General features: G+C 37.6%; 1 long non-coding RNA gene across 3 annotated transcripts in view; it reads left to right on the top strand.

Annotated features, from left to right (window-relative positions):
- LOC306643020 overlaps positions 1-18,482 on the top strand; it is a 97,624-nt gene that overhangs the window by 63,665 nt on the left and 15,477 nt on the right. Inside the window, exons 5-6 of one of the 3 annotated variants that reach the window (XR_013758777.1) lie at positions 1,242-1,368; positions 15,287-15,364. The exons of 1 other annotated variant lie outside the window; for it this stretch is intronic. This is a non-coding gene — a long non-coding RNA (uncharacterized lncRNA). Of the gene's footprint in view, positions 1-1,241; positions 1,369-15,286; positions 15,365-18,482 lie in introns of those variants that run through there. One more of the 3 variants, XR_013758775.1, reaches the window with a different exon arrangement.

The following is an 18,482-nucleotide window of genomic DNA, read 5'->3' as shown; positions in this document are numbered from 1 at the left end:
AAAACAAATCCTTTAGAAAGTTCTATCCAGCCTTGGTTAAAAAAATTAAAAATACTTTGCTCATTTGAAATGTAATAGGGGAAAACAATTGATAATACTGAGGAGAGGAAAAGTTGTAATTGGGAATATGGACAGGGAGCTATATATATATATATATATATATATATATAGAGAGAGAGAGAGAGAGAGAGAGAGAGAGACTTAGGCTGGTGGTCAGGGTTCTGGGTTCTGGAGTTCACATTTTGCTTCCCATACATTTAGAACATTCCGGATCATTCAGCTAGAGTGACACACACCTGTAATCCTAACAACTTGTGAGACTGGGCACAAGTTCAAGACCAGACTCAGCATGTGTTTCAAATAAAAAATACAAAGTACTAGGGATGTAGTTTAGTGGGAAAGGATCTCTGGATTCAAATCACAGTACCACCATCCCACCAAAAAAATAAAACAAGCTCCAAAAGAAAGAAGATCTGAGACACCTACAGTCTACAGACCACAGTCCTCTTGCAGAAAAACAATACATGGAGTTGTGATTCTGATGATCATCCCTCTCCACAATGCACCACAATGCACAACCTGGGAATGTGCTGGAATGCTGGCATATATGTGCTGAGATAGGATTTCAGATAGCGGTTGAAGATATTCTACAGAAATAGGACAGGACTTCTGGAGTCTACTGCTGACATATGACCCACTTTATGGGCCAGTAAGAATTCAGGATTAAAGAGCAAAACCTTATTTGCCAATTTGGCCTTAGACATAATTGCCAGTCCATGATATTTTTCTTCCTATGATGAAAGTCCCTAAATAAGCAAGTGGGCTTGGAGTCAAGATAAAATTTGTTGCCAGGCATTGTGGCACACACATGTAATCCCAGGAGCATGTAAGGTTGAGTCAGGCAAATTGTAAGTTCAAAGTCAGCCTCAGCAACTTAGCAAGAACCTGTCACTAAAAACAATATTTAAAGAAAGTGCTGGGGATGTGGTCCAATGGTTAAGTGGCCCTGGATTTAATCCAGAGAACAACAACAACAAAAAAAATTGTGTCTATTTTAAAAGCCCAAACACCTCCACTACACCACATGACACATGACTCATACAACTTTTCTTATTATTTTAGAATTTGATTAGTGGCACTTATTCAAAAATAACTTTCACAGGATTTCTGTGGGTGGGGTTATGTGTGTGTGAGTGCATATATATAATTATTATTATATTTTGCTTGCTTTCTGGTATCAGGAATGGAATGGACCATGGCCAGCATTTGGAGGGAGAAAACCTACCTCTGGAAGCTTTCTGCTTAAAGTTCCCTGCTTTCACTCAGGGTAGTGTCTCTCCTGTTTTTTGGACCTGAGAAGAAATACAGGTAAGAAATTGTGTTCCTCACCTAAAAGAAAAGCAGGTATATGAAATTAAACCCCTATCTCTCACCCTGTACAAAACTCCACTCTAAATGAATCCAGGATCAAGGAATTAGACCTGAGACCCTTCATCAAATAGAAGAAAAAGTAGGCCCAAATCTCCATCACATTGACTTAGGACCAGACTTCCTTAACAAGACTCCCATAGCACAAGAAATAAAAGCAATAATCAATAAATGGGATAGATAGAACTAAAAAGCATTTTCCAGCAAAGGAAATAATCAATAAGGTGAAAATAGAGCCTGCAGAGTGGGAGAAAATCTACTCCACACACACCCCAGATGGAGCACTAATCTCCAAAGTTTATAAACAACTTAAAAAATTTACATCAAAAATACAAAGAACTCAATCAGTACATGGGCTAAGAAACTGAGCAGACACTTCACAGAAGAAGGCAAAAAGGTGATCAACAAATATATGAAAAAGTGCTCATCATCCATAGTAATTAGAGACATGCAAATTAAAACCACCCTAAGATTTCATCTAACTACAATTAGAATGGTAAATATCAAGAATACAAGTAATAATAAGTGTTGGCATGGATGTGGGGAAAAAGGCACACTTGTACATTTCTGGTGGAGTTGCAAATTGGTGCAGCCAACCTGGAAAGCAGGATTCCTCAGAAAACTTGGAATGAACCCACCATTTGATCTAGCTCTCCCACTCTTTAGTTTATATCTAAAGTACTTAAAATTGGCATACTACAGTGATGCACCACATCAATGTTCACAGCAGCTCAATTCACAATAGGTAGATTGTGGAACCAAACGAGATGCCCTTCAATTGATGGGCAAACTGTGGTATATATACACAATGGAATGTTACACAGCCATAAAGAATAATAAAATTATGACATTTGATGGTAAATGAATGAAGTTGGAAAATATCATGCTAAGTGAAATAGGACAAACCCAAAAAACTAATGGTCAATTGTTTTCTCTGATAAGTGACTGATGAGATATAATGAGGAGAGGTTTTGTGGGTGAAGAGAAGAATGAAGAAACTTTGGAGAAAAATGGGGTTAGAGGGGGGTGGCAGATCTAAAGATGCTAAAATGAAACAGTATTACTCTATGTATATGTATGTTTATATGAATGGTGTGAATATACATTGTGTATGACCATAGAAATGAAAAGTTGTAACCCATTTGTGTACAATGAATCAAAATGCAGTCTGGGGGTTGGGGATATAGCTCAGTGGGTAGAGTTCTTGCCTTCCAAGCATAAGACCCTTGGTTCAATCCCCAGCACTGCAAAAAAAAAAAAAATGCAGTCTGTAAAAATAAAAAGAATTAATAAAAAATAAACTCCCTAGTACCATAAAATAAAAATTTTAGAAAAATAAAATAGGGTTGGGGTTGTAGCTTAGTGGTAGAGAACTTGCCTAGCACATGTGAGGCACTGGTTTTGATCCTCAGCACCACATAGAAATTAATTAATTAATTAAAAGAATGTTGATCATCTACAAAGAGAAAAAAATTATAAAAAGCAAAAAAGAAATTTTTTCAAAAAAATTGAATCTCTAAAAAAAATGAATAGAGTAAATGCATTTTGATTTTTGCTCTTTTATTTTGAGAAAGGAACTTGCTGTCTTGCCCAGATTGGTGTCAAACTCCTCAGCTACTCCTACCTTTGCCTCCCAAGTGCTGGAACTGTAGGTGTGGGCCATATTTTTTTTTATTTATATGTATGTACACTGAAGTTCTCTACAAAAGCTTCATCTGTATTAAAGATCTGGTAGCCTGCTTAACCTTTGCTATTCAGAACATCAAGATTGTGGAGACAGAATATTGTAGGTTGAAAGCCAAAATTACCTTCCTTGATCTATTTTAGGTCCTTTAATAAGCCATTTACATTAACTTCTTCATCTGTCCTAACAGTCTAGTAAATAATGGATAAACTTCTCAAAAAGTATTAAACTTAGCAGACCTCCATCCTCCATCTCTGAAGTTAAGATTGCATTAATACCCAAAACCTGTAGAAGATATTTCCCTACTCTGCCATAGCTGCCTACCTGATGTCCCCATCAATGTCATTAGAAAATGCATTGATGTATGACTTCCTTTTTTCTGTGACTATGACAGTTTATGTAGGGCTGGGGTTGTAGCTGAGGGGTGGAGGGCTTCCCTCACATGGTATCAATCCTCAGCACCACAGTAAAATAAATAAAATGAAGGTAGTGTGGCCATTTACAACTTAAAAAAAGAAAGAAAGAAAAGAAAAAAGTAGAGAAGATACTGGCCTGAGCCTATGGGTGTATATTATATATATACACATATACAACATATGTGTATATAATATGCACATATATTGCATATAAACCAAACCTTTTTATATACCTGATTGTTAATGGGGCACCTCTTCTCAGACCTGGGGAAATCCTGTTTCATTTTGTAACAAGAAATGACACCAGTCAGAAGTAATCTCAACCCTTCTTTACAAACCGCAAAAAATACTGATTTCTATGTCATTTTCTAAAAATAGCTGAACATGGGAAATAGAGAAATGGAGCAGACAACTCCTTTATTGGGGACAAAGAGTAAAAACAGTACAAGGAAGCAATTTGTTGTACCACCTTGAAGCACCAAGAATTGAAATATGGAATTTAGAAAAGAAAGATGCAAACTTTTATTTTGGGAATGTGGATGACATTGGTGCCTACAATAAAAAGATTATTAAAAGTTTTTGAAATAAAATTCATGTGAGTGCAAATAATGGTTAAACAATCAGTATCTGCACAGCATTTTCCACGAGGTTTGTCAGCTGTGGCCACAGCACATACATGTATTACTAGTCTTCATGATGAGCATGATTCATCTGTGTCCTCCAAAATTATTCCCATTTTAAAGATGAGAAAACACAGGTTTCTGGATATTAAATGGCAACTCAGCTGCACAGAGAGAACTATCCAGAGGTGGAACTATATGATATTCCTTAAAAGTGCCTCAAAAACTGATTTGCTCCTGATGTAGAGGATGTGTCTAAATAAATATTATTTTCTCTCCATTTTGAAGAGAGTACCTAGAGAAGACATCCTAGGAGCAAAACAAAAAAATTTTTTTTTTTTACTCTTTCATGTTAAGTAACTCTTCGAAAACTGAGCTATCAGTTCCTAGAGTTCTTTTGAAGTAAGTGCTTGCAGATTACAGGGTACAAAAAAAGCACATCATATTACCAAAGTCTGAGTATGACTCAGAAAAAAAAATCTAAAAGGCTCATGAGAAATTTTGAAGAAAAAATATGTAACTATTTCTAAAAATATGTCCTTTTTTTGCTATCTCTACAACATATCGTTAGAAAAAAATAAATTATGATGCTTATTTCTAGGATTTGCCAAATGTTATTCTATATGATTTTGTATTAATATCTAAAACCCAGAAAAGAGAATGCATGATTCACTGTCAAAAACATTATAAAAAATCCTCAAGGAAGAGAGTGGATATTTTAGTGAATGTGTCACTCAAGAATTTACTTAGCCAATGATTTTGAGTAAATATATTCATTTTTCTGCAACCGTAGAGAAGTGAGTTTTCTTGTTTATATTTCCTGTTAGAATTTTCAAAGATAAACTGTAGAATTTCATTTGAAAAAAACCTCCAAATACAAAACATACAAGATGCCTACAACACAAACCCATGGGGATAAAAATGTAATTTTTTTTATTAATTAAAAGCAAAACATTTTTTCTTGAAATCGAAATCTATCTGCCATTGTGAATACACTCTCTTATCTTTGAAGCCAGAAACCACAAAAGAAATGCAGAAAAATGTCTTGAACTGCCAATTAATACTAGGGACCTCTCTAAGATTTCAATAATCATAAAAAAATTCAAAATCTAATGATTATTAAAAATATTTAGAAATATATAAAATAAAATTCCATCATAGACACAACTAAATAAAATTGATGATAATATAAAACAAGTGAATATTCATAAACTCAAGAGTTTAATGTTATTTGTGGAAATTCTTTCTACTGAAGATATATGATGCTCGCTGTCACAGAAACAAAGAAATTACAGCATTTGTGGCCATGATAACATACAAGAACCCAATATTACTCACCTGAACACCAACCATACAATCCCAGGGACATGGTTAAAGAGAATATACATCTTGGAAGAGATAAAAATCTGTTGGAAAAATGGTTACTAGGAGACAGTCACATTTTTAGTTATAGTATATTAAGTTTAAGAAATAGTGGGCTGGGGAGATAGCTCAGCTGGTAGAGTGCTTGCCTCGCAAGCACAAAGCCCTGAGTTCAATTCCCAGTACCGCAAAAAAAAAAAAAAAAGAAGAAATAGTATAAAACACCATGATTATGTTTTGTATATGTGCAATATGCATGTGATATTTCACATGTATATATGTTTAGAAAGAAAATATGTAGAATTTATGAGAAAATAAATATCATCAGAAACACATAAAAACACACATCCCATGTGTAGATATAAAACTAGTCATTACAAAGAAGGCAATTTCCCCAAAATTAATCTACAATATATTCCAGTAAAATTGCTATGTACCTATATGAATATATCAGAGTAAATTCTACTTTTATGTGTATCTTTAAAGCAGTAATTTATAAAATTTTAAATAAATGGAAGAGGGGAATAGAAAGAGAGGGAAAGTGGAACTGCTGGGTAATAAAATGGAGCAAACCATATTTCATGCTTCTTTGATTATGTCAAAATGAAGCCAAATATTATGTATAGCTATAATGCAATAATAAAAAAATCAACATGCTTTAACGTTAATGAAAGAAGAAACTAAATCAAAAAGTTCTAAAATTCATCTACAAAATTATATATAATTTTAGCCAAGAAATTTTTCAATTATAAGAACAAAAGGAGTACTTATCATTACCTGATATTCAAGTATATTGTGAAACTACTATTTCAATAATCATCAAGGATTTACAATATAAATAAAATCCATATATAAATTCATGTATATTTAAATTTTACACTTAATTGCAATATAAAAGTCTAAATAAATTAAACCATAACAAGGCCAATCTCACCAAATAACTTAGACCCTGTCTCAAAATAAAAAATAAAAAGTACTAGAGTTATATCTCAGTAATAAAGTATCCCAAGGTTCAACTTCCAGCAACATATACAACAAATAAAGAAAAAAGTATAACAAAATTAGCTAGCTCAGGAGGAAGCAAGATCCCTTTAGACCACAGCTGCTCTCCTGCAGAAAAATGGCATGTGGCGATTTGATCAGGATAATGGGCCCACATGTCAATTACCAGCTTCAGGGTGCACTGCTCCACAGGTGGACTCAGGCCTGCAGACTGCAGAGAGTGCAGAGAGTCTGGGTCTGCCAGCTCCAGTTCCTTCACAGCCAGTCTCCCAATTCCAACAGCCTCCCTCCCCATGCTCATGATGCCACTGCCCACTCATCATTTCCTGCTGCTCAGGAGCCAGTTCTTGTCCCTAGGGATCTTCATCCCATGAACAGAAGAGCAACAGGGCACTCCAAAGAAGGAGTAAATGCCCAGAACCAAATGGCTGATATAGCAGACTCAGGAGAAATGGGGAAGGTGGCAGAAGTCTGCCCCCACCTCCCTGGAAGCCCACAGCATCAGACAGATCTAAGTGCTCCTGATTAGACAGGGCCTCAGACCTGCCCCTGGAGTCAGGGAGCCTTCTCTGTGAGTGACAGTGCATAATATCCAATCCAGGCATGAATAAGGCCAGAATGACAGGTACTTGGTTGTAGCATTTTTTTTTTTTTGAGGTTTGGTAATTGCTCCCCAAAGCCTCAGGCTGCTAATATTTTAAGGCAATATTTTCTTCCAGAAATGGGATATAGTACAACCGCAGAACATTTCCATTCAACATAATGCACAAGTTCATTTCATTTTATGGATTATGTGTGCCAGTATATTATTCAAGAATGAAAGTAATGTGACAATTAATATAAAATGTTATTTAACTTTTCTGCTCTCTGTTCTTGTTAGGAGATAGACTGAACTTTGAATGGGAACAACCCCTTTTCCAATAAAAACAACAACTAAGGCACAAGAGTAATTTAAATATTTCTAGTATTCACTTTGATAGCATAAAAAGAAAGAGTTGAAATTGATATTAAGAACATAAACAGCCTTCCAAGAATATTACCTTTATGTGACTTATAAAATACTATGAATACTATGAACTACATCCTCAAGTTTGACTCTCTCCATCATTCCTCATTTGAGAGTAGCCACATTCCAGGTTTGAGGGCTACATGTCCCCTGTTGTCAGAGACTAAAAGAGCCTGATTTATCTCTTTATATGCTAGTGTTAAGGGATACAGTTCCCCAATAATATTTCTCTTAGGACCTAAAATTAGATGAAACAATACCCTGAGTGGGAGGAGGAAGCTCCAACCAGGAAGTGTCCAAAAGAAGATCATTCTTTCTCACTTCATACTGCCCACAGGGTTTTCACATTGCAGGTATCATACAGCAGAAAAAAACAACATGGGTTTCTTAGGGGTTAGAGACATGTAGTCGGCAATATTCTACGCCCTGATTCTAATGTTTCCATATATGAAATGCAAACTTATTTGGCAATTTGGGGTTAGACATAATGACCAAGTTGTAATATCTGTTTCCTTCTGTGTACCTATTCCCACAATTAAAAAGCAGGTGAGCTGGGACTTAGGATGATCTGGGTTTGATTCCAAAGTCAAAATAGTTCCACCCAATCACAAGACTCTTGAAATATTTCTTATTCTCATCAGACTTGGAAAGTGACAATTATTCAAAACAGCAGAATTTGTGATATATGTATATGAAATCCAGTCCTGTGTATTACATAGAATAACACAAACAGAACTTTCTCATATACATGTATCATCTTGGGGCCCCCCATTCCAGAACCCACGAATCCTGATGCATTTTACATCAAGAGCAAACACTAGACGGAATTCATCTGAACACCCACTTACATATCAAAATATAGGTTGATGTCAAATATGTGGGAAGTTAAATCAGGGTTTATTAATTATAGAACAGGCTGACCTAGAGGGATGTAAAATACCACCAAGTCCTGTGTTTTCAAGTCAAAGTGGGACACGGGCTATATAGTCAAGGAGTAGTAATTTTTTTTTATTGAGGACATAGAGCAAAAGGAGGTCAAAGAAGAACATATAATTATTGGCAGTACCATGAAACATCAGATCATTGGAATCTGGATTTCCAACAGGAAGCATTTTTTTTCCTTCACCACCTCCATTCTTTTCAAGTGTTATTTTAAAAAAAGTGTGTGAAATTAAGATGTTCGTAAAGAGTAATCATCATCATTATAACTGAGTATTCAACTGGACAGAAATACAAGGACCCCATTTAGTATGTAATGTCCTATGTCCCCATCTGCACAAGTTTTTAAAAAAGCTACTCAGTGTGGAAGAGTAGGACAACTTTTACACTGAAATGGTGCCCCAAATGAGTTATAAAATACCTGGTTCTATTTGTCCTTTTCTTTCTGTTCTTTTTCCTTCTTCCCACGCTCAGCTTTAGCTTCTTCTTCCTCATGTTTTTTGATCAACTGCTCCACTTCCTTTTCTTTGAGAACTCTCATCACCGTCTTTCCATTCTCTCTTGTAAGTGTGGCAATTTCCACTTTTTCAGCAGACACTTTACTAACATCCATGGTCTTATTCAAAAGGACGTTTTCCTCCAAACTGTGTAATCTTGTTTGATATCACACAGTGCAGTAACCAACTGCTCACAAGGAATTGGCTCCTGATACTGTAATAAATACCTTTGAGCAATGAGTCTCAGTTCATTAGTCAGAACATTAGCATCAGAAGTTATGCCTGCCACCCTGCAAGCCATGTCCTCATTAAGTTTATAAATTTTTTCAGAAAAAAAGACTTCATCAAGAAGCTTATGGATGTTGTGTCTCTCTGCTGCAAGCAAAACACCATCATTTGCTAAAATTTCCAAACAGGTGCCTGCATGTCCAATAGCTTCCATGGCATATCCAACTTGGTATAAACGACCTTCTGGAGAAAATATAGTGGTCCTGGAGTCATAACTTCGAGATATGATTTCTGAACTTTATATAATCCCTGAGGCTGGTGAGAGACTGAAGGCAGAATAACCAGTCACGAGTTGGTTCCAAGTATGCAGGTGCATGGAAAGGGCGGACCGGAACCCAACAGGAAGCATTGACATATTGTCTTTGGTCATGTGCATGATATGAGTGCCTATGATAAAAAGTTAATGTTTCTGAAATAAAATGATATGTCAGAAAATGCTTAAACACTATCCAAACTTAGACTATGGACAAGAGATTAACAAGAAAAGTAACTTTTTTAATTGCCAAAACCCAGAGAATCCTGGCTGAAGAAGCTGCTACTGTCAGAGATTTCTTGTGCCAATGAAACTTCAGCAGCTCATCTGTGAAGCAATCTGCATGTAACTAGTAAATTTTTGCATGTGCATATCCCTTCACTAAGTATTCCCTTTTCTTGGAGTCTGTCTTCAACAGCCAACTAGTTTATATTACCACTTGAAATCTCATATTTTGATATTCCAAATATCTGGTGACTCCACTGAAATATATGGCCCCTAAATAATTGATTAATGTTAATCCAGTTAATTGGTGTGAAGTTAATCTTCTTATAAAAAATCAGTAAGGACACAGAAGCTTAGAAAAAAACGGCATGCAAACAGAGTCAGAAGATGGCAATATACTTATCAAAGAGTGAGTCTCGAAGAAAACCATTCCAGGAAACACCATGATATAGAGACTCTGGAATCAACCCAAATACATTTCTGTTTAACCCCATTTGTGGTATTTTTATTACAGCCCAATGATATTGATGGAGCCCACTAGGACACAAACACTGTCCCTGCAGCATGGGTGAATGAAAAGGTACAAACAAATCACATCACATCCACCAGCATTGACAGACTGAAGTACTTCAAGAAATAAAATCTATTACTGGAATATTATAAAGACATTGAGGAACACTCCTTACCTAATGGGGCTACAGAGATTTGTTTTGTGGTATGGTACAGTGATGAAAAACCTGTGGACTATTTTTACCTCATTACTTTGTGCAAACATTTCTCCTCTTTGTGTTAATACTTTCCTAGAAAAGGTTATTTTTTACACCTTCTAAATGAACTAGATGTATAGTGGAGATGACAGGTACATGGGCTTCCTGGGCCAGGGAGCTAAAACAAAACAAGTAGCAACAGAAAATAAATATTTAGTGACCAGTAAACATTGAAATGATGGGGAAATTTGTTCTTCTATTTCTGCATTTATGTAGATTTACAACTATTAATTTTCCAGGGAGAGTAATACAGTCTATATTTCTTTGGAAATGGGAATGTAGGTCATACAAGTGGTAAATTCCTGGAAAAGGGTTTAGGGAAATCCCTATACTTGGATATTTGTCCTGGATCTATCTTGACAATCTCCAATTTCCACCTGTTGAGACCATTCTCCAGAAGTCTCACCTAACCTTAGATGAGAGATATCAGTGTTGGATTTTTGGTGCACTTGATCTTTCCCCAAGGATAATTAATAAGTAACTCCAGAATATTTGCATGAAACTCTATGAAGAGATTGTCTTACATGTAGGACAATACTAAACTCTGACCATCCTGGCTAATTTCACAGGGACACTCCCCAATGAATATTTTTATACCCAGATTAGTTATTTACAAATATATGCATAGGCCTCAATAGGTTGGTGACACTGCATTACAGAATAATGTCCTTGGATTTATATTTGAGTAGAAAAATGTAGTACCCAGTACTCAAGTATCCACCCTACCAGTTACGTCCAGTGACACAAATATAAAAGTTCTACCACAGATTCTACATGGAATATTCTGCTCCTATCATTGCAGATCCCCTGCCATTTCTATGCCCTACACACAGACACAGAAAAAAGACTTCTCAGATATGATCCCACATGAGGACTTGCCTGCATTGTTCTTCTTTGGGCTGCTCTGTTTCACCTGTGGGTGCCTCCAGATAAGTGGCCATATGGGTCTAGTGTGAGGACTGAGTCAATATCTAAAAATGTTCCTGCTCTGGACATTTTTGTGCCTTAAACCTTTGAAGATTTGGACACATCAAAAAAAAATTTGGTGTCTTTCACATCTTCCTTAACATGAGCTAAACAAGGGAATTTCTCTACAATGTGTTTAGTCATCAGAGTTCTACATTCTGTTGGGTTCTAGTGCTAATAAACCATCACTTCTTCAAAGTTTAATTACCTGGGCCTCTTTCCATAATAAAACACCTCAAAAGTTTCTTTTGGAGTGCTGATTTGACATCTCCTTAACAATCCAAAATTATACAAACAGGCATGGTGTTTCACCCCCTTGGGAATTTGTCAATGCACTATTGCCCACTTTGGTGGAGGCTCATAGGAGGTCTTGCAGGTGCCCCAGAGAAGATTTGAATCTGGATGGCAACATTAGAACTTCATTGTTGTCCAAGTGAGTTTAATCTATATATTGATACTGCATTCTGGCTGAAGGTAGAAAATCACAATCATTTCAGAATATTTCTATCAGCTCAGAAGGGTGTAAAACCAACTGTACTTCTGGGCTCACTAGCTCACTAGTGAAAAACATCTCCAGTAGTCACATGATGGCAATCTTGCACAAACCCAGGTCAACCTGGTTGCCCACCCATGTTCCAGGCCAGTCACCTGGATATTGGTCAGTGGTCACTGAACTGCCTCTACCAAGCTTACAAAGGCACTGCCCACATGTGCATCCTTAATTGCAGTTGAACACGTGATGTTTTTCAAGGGGAAAAAAAGCATCTTGAACTACTCACCCTGGCCTGCTTGTCTTGATGCAAACAGAACTGACTTGTTTCAAACAGGAGCTCTCTGTGCTATCTTGCTCCCCAAGTTTCTATGATGCTAAAAGTCACATGATACAGAGAATATTCATTGTTTAAAGGGGCTCAAGGATCTCTCTCTTTATGTAAAAAAATATTTAACTTTCACTGTGAGTCCAGGAAAGCCGATTCCAGATTTTCATAACTGTAAATAACTCCATAGATGTGCCAATAGATAAATATACAAAGACTCTCACTGATCCACTAAAATGCATTCTTTTTCTCTTTGCCATAGTTAATGTGGGAGACCTTGAGACTCCCTGCTCCCTGGGACCTCTACGACTTTGACGAAGGGGATGGGTGGGTGTAGTTCCCTCTGCTCTTCTGTGCATCACCCAGAATGTCTACCTTACTCTCAGTGTCTGATAATTTTGGCAGCCTCCACTGGGGTAGTAATTCAGATACATGATAATGTACCTAAAGTGATTTTATCATCAGGCTATGATGACATCAATTTGATTCTATGTTCCTTATCAGTAATTTTTATTTTTGCTTTTCATTAACAGCATCCAAGGTAATTCAGTGACAAGTTGTGCTCCATTTATGAAATGGGAACAATGATTCTCTTAAAGGATTCACTGGGAAATGTAAGGCACATGTCCAGGATTCCATTAATTCCCTGATTTTAGTTGTCTAAAATCTAGTGGGATGACAAGAGGGAAGGGAGCCAGAAGCAGAAGAAAAAATGCAACATGAGAGGGCCAGAAGTCACAATTTCCCCCATGAAGTGTAGGCTTATAGTATCCAGGACTAGTCTTCAGATTTTGATGAGAGAGATAGACCATTTACTTAGCTAGGGCCATTTTCCTAATGGCCATTTCCCTAGTGAAGCCAAGCTTAGACTAGTAACAAATGCACCCAAGATCCTCCCTGCTGTGGCATGCCATGTGCCTCTGGGAGTCAAAACTTGAGGTCAGTACACTCTTGGCTTATTGGGGCTCATTTAATGAGGCCATCCCTATCAGGTACATCAGATCAGGTGTTGAGCCGAAAGCTAGCACAGACTCTTGACCATGGCAGACAGGGCCTACTCTCTCCTAGGATTTTCTGACCAGTTCAAGTAGCAATCCCAACAAGAAGCAATGACAGTAAGAAAACCATGACTAGAATTTTAACCTAATGTTAACAAGCCTGTCAATATCAGCTTTACACAGTGCTGATGAAGGAACTCCCTGGTGTAGTCCTATGGGGGATGCAGGCAGCAGGGAGAGAGAAAAAGAAGACACAGAGAACTGTGGAAACACCACCAGCAATGTATGAGTGTATCTTTTTCTCCACATCCTCACCAACACCTATTGTTGCTTGTATTCTTGATAATCGCCATTCTAATTGGGGTGAGGTGGAATCTTAGGGTTGTTTTGATTTGCATTTCTCTTATTACTAAATACGTTTAACATTTTTTCATATATCTGTTGATTGCTTGTAGATATTCTTCTGTGAAGTGTCTGTTCATTTCCTTAGCCAATTTGTTGAATGGGTTATTTGTATTCTTGGTGTAGAGTTTCTTGAGTTCTTTATATATTCTCGAAATTTAGTGCTCTATCTGAATTATGAGTGGCAAAGATTTGTGGAGATTCCTTAGAAAACTTGGAATGGAACCACTATTTGACCCAGCTGTCCCACTCCTTGGCCTATACCCAAAGGACTTAAAATCAGTGTACTACAGAGATGCAGCCACAACAATGTTCATAGCCACTCAATTCACAATAGCCATATTATGGAACCATCCTAGATGCCCTTCATTTGATGAATGGATAAAGAAACTATGAGATATATGTGTATATATATATATATATATATAATGGAATATTACTCAACCATAAAAAATAATAAAATTATGGCATTTGCAGGGAAATGGATAACATTGGAGAATATCATGCTGACCAAGATAAGCCAATCTCAAAAAACCAAAGGACAAATGATCTCAGTGATAAGTGGATGATGACACAAAATGGGGGGTCAGAGGGGGGCAAGAATGGAGGAAGGAGGGACTCTATAGAGGGATGAGGGGTGGCAGGGGTGGGAGGGAGAAAAATGTAACAGAATAAATCAAAAACTATTACCCTAGGTAAATGCATGATTACACAAATGGTTTGCCTCTACTTCATGTACAGAGAAACAAGATGTATCCCATTTATTACAATAAAATGAATTTAAAAAAAAGAGAACTGTGGCAATGGCTGGCAGCACACTCTGCTTACCGTGAATTCCATTACAATGCTAGAGAAGCAACAAAGCATTCACTTGTGAATATTCACACTTTGGTTGTAAACTCCCTGAGGTCAGGATCAGGGCTCAATGCCCATGCAACATTGAAATATTTAGTCCCATATGGATGTCAAATTCATACCACTGAGATTAGAATATTCTAAGGAGAAGGGTTTGTTCTCTCTATACTTGGAGTTATAAGCTCAATGTAATTTGGGTTGGAAATATTCTCAATTGAATAAATGATAAACTTGTATCAGGAGTCAGGGAATATTTATCCAATACAGGTCTGTCCCTGATGATTGCACAAGAGAGTAAGACAAGGGACCTCAGGACTGGCTTCCTTCTCTGTACAGTGAACCACTTTTTTTCATACTCTCAAAGGCATTCTTATTTTGGAGTTGTTGATTTCTCTGTCTTCCCATAGAGTTCTGTCTTTGATAGACACTTGAGCAGCAGCTGACAAAAGGACAGTGGGCAAAGATGTGCTAAGTCACGTACTGTCTGGCTTCCTGCAGACACTATAAAAACATGGTTTCTACTTCCCAAAGCCCTTAATCAGTAATAATCATGTGTGGCGGGCGAGACCTGGGGCCCAGAGTTATGCCACATGCATCTAAGATGGCGACTGGCAGAGAGCCAAAGGGCATGCTGAAAGTGCATTGAGAAAAACAGGAAGTGTTTACCATTGGCTGTATGATAATTAGTTCAGCCACTTAGCATGTGGACAGAGATATCTTACATGTATGCTTGAGCTGGTGATTGCTTGACCTTTAATAGGATTGGATGGACATATCTGGTTACAATTCCTTACGCATGAGACTGCTTATATATTGAGGGTGTTATCCAAATAAAGAGGAAGCTGCTTCATGAACTTCTGAAGAGTACGTGTCATTTGTCCCACTGGTCGGTGGCAAGAAGCAATCATGAAAGAGGTAAATTGGCAATCATGATATAATTAAACTGTCAGGCACAAAGGTGCTGGAAGGCACCACATCTGCTGAATATTATATGTCTGCAAGTGTATGTGCTCAGAAACTAAGAATGCAATGGCCAGATCCATGAACCTGGTGATTAAGACACATTTGGGGTAGGACATCCTGGACTCCTCATTGAGTGGAGCTAGGACATTCCTCACCTTGCTCTCAGAGTGCAACAGAGGTGGAAGGCATGCCTGGAAAATTGTTTGTGGCAGAGGATGACAGGGTTCATTTGGTTCTGGTGTGACCTGGTTGGTCTAATTTTTCACACTGTGCCTGAAGACCCTGCCTCAGATGCAGGGTGATTTTGAAAGTGCACAGATGGACAATATTTTTATTTGAGGCAAGTAGTACTCATTTTGATTGGTAATTGCCATAAACAGTTGAGATTTTAAATAAGTTTTTGTAAGTATAACAGGCAAACTGAACTAAGAAAAATTTAAAAAAAATAAAAAAATAATGCAAGTTCCAAAATTGCAAAGGTTACATAAAAATAAATATGTCTGGAGACATGTACAAGATATGAGTGGTAGGAATTCTCCCAATCTCAGTAACAAACTGACTAGTGAAGAGTCTGTGGGGTGCTGTCATGTTGTCTTCATTCATCTTTTTCCCCTCTTCCTCCTGTAGGCCTATACAATCTTGTACATAAGGGAGACTAGCAATAACTGGGAAGCAATGATTATTTCAAAACATCACTTTGGAGAATGCATTTGACTTCTCATTCTGGTTATACCACTATCAAGACCACTGGATTTGGGCAGGAGGTTTACCTCACTGTGGTCCATGGTCTCCTCATTTGCGAAATGAGAATGTCCCGTTCCTAGGTTCTTGGACAGTGCCATGAGCTGTCAAAATGGAGACTTCCTAGCTCTATGGTAGAAACAACTGTTTTCCCTGCAAATCAGAGGGGTGTCTGTCCAGAGGGTTTCTCTCTCCAGTATCAGTTTTCTCTTCCTCCATAAGTATCTCCTCATTTTTTCCTAGAATACCCTCTCCCCTTTGCATTTCCCTCCAAGTGGTGTGAGTGGGGCAGGTGATCAGGCCTAAGAAGTCAGAGCATGGAAGCATTCTGAACAAGGAAGCACTTCCCTGTTGACTTGAGCTCATCCAGACTGTTCCAGAGGCCCACAAATGACTGTTAAGAAATGAGCATGAAAAGCTTACTGCCATCTTGGGGCTCCAGGGGAGACCAGAAGAAGGAATAAAAACTGAGAAATGAAAAAAAGACTGGATCACAGAAAACAGCTGTGGCTGCATTCAGAACTCCCCACAGGGTTTTTACTTATAAAATAACACCCCCCACACATACCTATGCCTATGTTCGTTTGAGTTGGAGTTGATTTTCTGTCACTTGAAGCAAAGAGTGATGATTAACCTACTGTTTTCCTCAATTCTCTTTCTTTCACAGCAGTGAAGGGACAAGAGAATGGTAACAAGGAACAACAGATTAAATCTCTCCAAAAATTAAATAACCTAATTAATAAATGAGCAAATGAACTAAACAGACACTTTTTAAAAAGACAAATACAAATGGCCAACAAATGTGAAAATTTGTCCAACATTATTACCAATTAGAGAAATGCAAATCAAAACTACACTGAGATCTTATCGCACACCGTCAGAACTGCAGTCCTCAAGAATACAAATAGTAAATGCTTCAGATGGCATAGAGAAAAAAGGAGCATTGGTGGGACTGAAAATTAATACAACCATTAGGAGATGATATGGAGGCTTCTCAAAAGATTAGGCATAAAAGCACATATGACCCAGCTATACAACTCTGCACTATTTATCCTGAGGAATTGAAGACATCATGCTATAGTAATACATATACAATCATCACCCATGTTTATAGCAGTACAGTTCAAAATAGACAACAATATATCCAGCCTAGGTGCATATCAATACATCAATGAATGAATTGATGAAGAAAGTATTATACATGTGTGTATATACATATATACATATACACTATGTAGTTTTAATCATCCATAAAGAAAATGCTATTTACACACATACACACACACACACACACACACCACACATACAAAATGTTGTTTTATTCATCCAAAAAGAAAATTGAAATTATGTCTTTGAGGAAAAATGGATGGGACTAGAGCCCATCATTTTAAGTGGAATAAGTCACTCAGAATGTTAAGGGTCACATGTCATCTCATGTTAAGTGGAATAAGTCACTCAGAATGTTAAGGGTCATATGTCATCTATGGAAGATAGGAAAAGGAAAACAAAGCAGTGGGTAGATCTTCTAAAAATCAAAGGAAGATCAGTAGAGGAATAGGACCAAGGTGTGTTGGGGTCTTAAGCCCCTTTGCTCTTCTCGACCAGTGACAAGGGAAGGGGACACTCCTCAACAAGGTCAGACAAGGATAGGTAGGGCCGACTGACTGCCTGCTCCCAGCCCTCTGGATGGAGGACAATCAGACACGTCAGGGAGACCCGTCACAGCAGGAACTTGTTTCTTGAGGAAATCGCACAGCTTTTATATAGGGTAGAGGCTAGGCGGGAACCAATAAGCTTAAAGGTCAGCAAGGCACTGGGGGGGGGGGTTCATGCAGGCAAGAGTCCCATTGGACTATATGGCAAGCATGAGCTGATCACGTTCGCGGAACTGTTGTTAACCAATCCCTGAGGGTGGTCCGATTCATCCTCATTAACTATTGAAACCGCCTTTGAGGCCTTGATCTTGCTCACTCTCCAGGGAGTAAGGAGTCAGCCTGAGTTAGTTTACATGTCATTAGTCCCAACAAAGGTGTGGGATGTAGGGACAGTGGGGTGAAGTGTTGTGGAATGATTCTGACCAAATTATATTGTCATATTATGTTTACATATAAATATGTAACAACAAATCCCAGCATTATATACAACTGAGTCAAGTCTTAAAAATCAAGGTCAGGTCCTTGTTACACCTGTTTTGAAGATTAAACACCCAAAATTTCTGAGGTAAGAAAATAAGTTTATTTAAAGAATAGAAC

Source organism: Sciurus vulgaris (genome assembly GCF_902686455.1).
Source record: "Sciurus vulgaris genome assembly, chromosome: 13".
NCBI classification, from domain to species: Eukaryota; Metazoa; Chordata; class Mammalia; order Rodentia; family Sciuridae; genus Sciurus; species Sciurus vulgaris.
The sequence above is the reverse complement of the archived record's forward strand: the minus strand, read 5'-3'. Positions and strand labels throughout refer to the sequence as shown.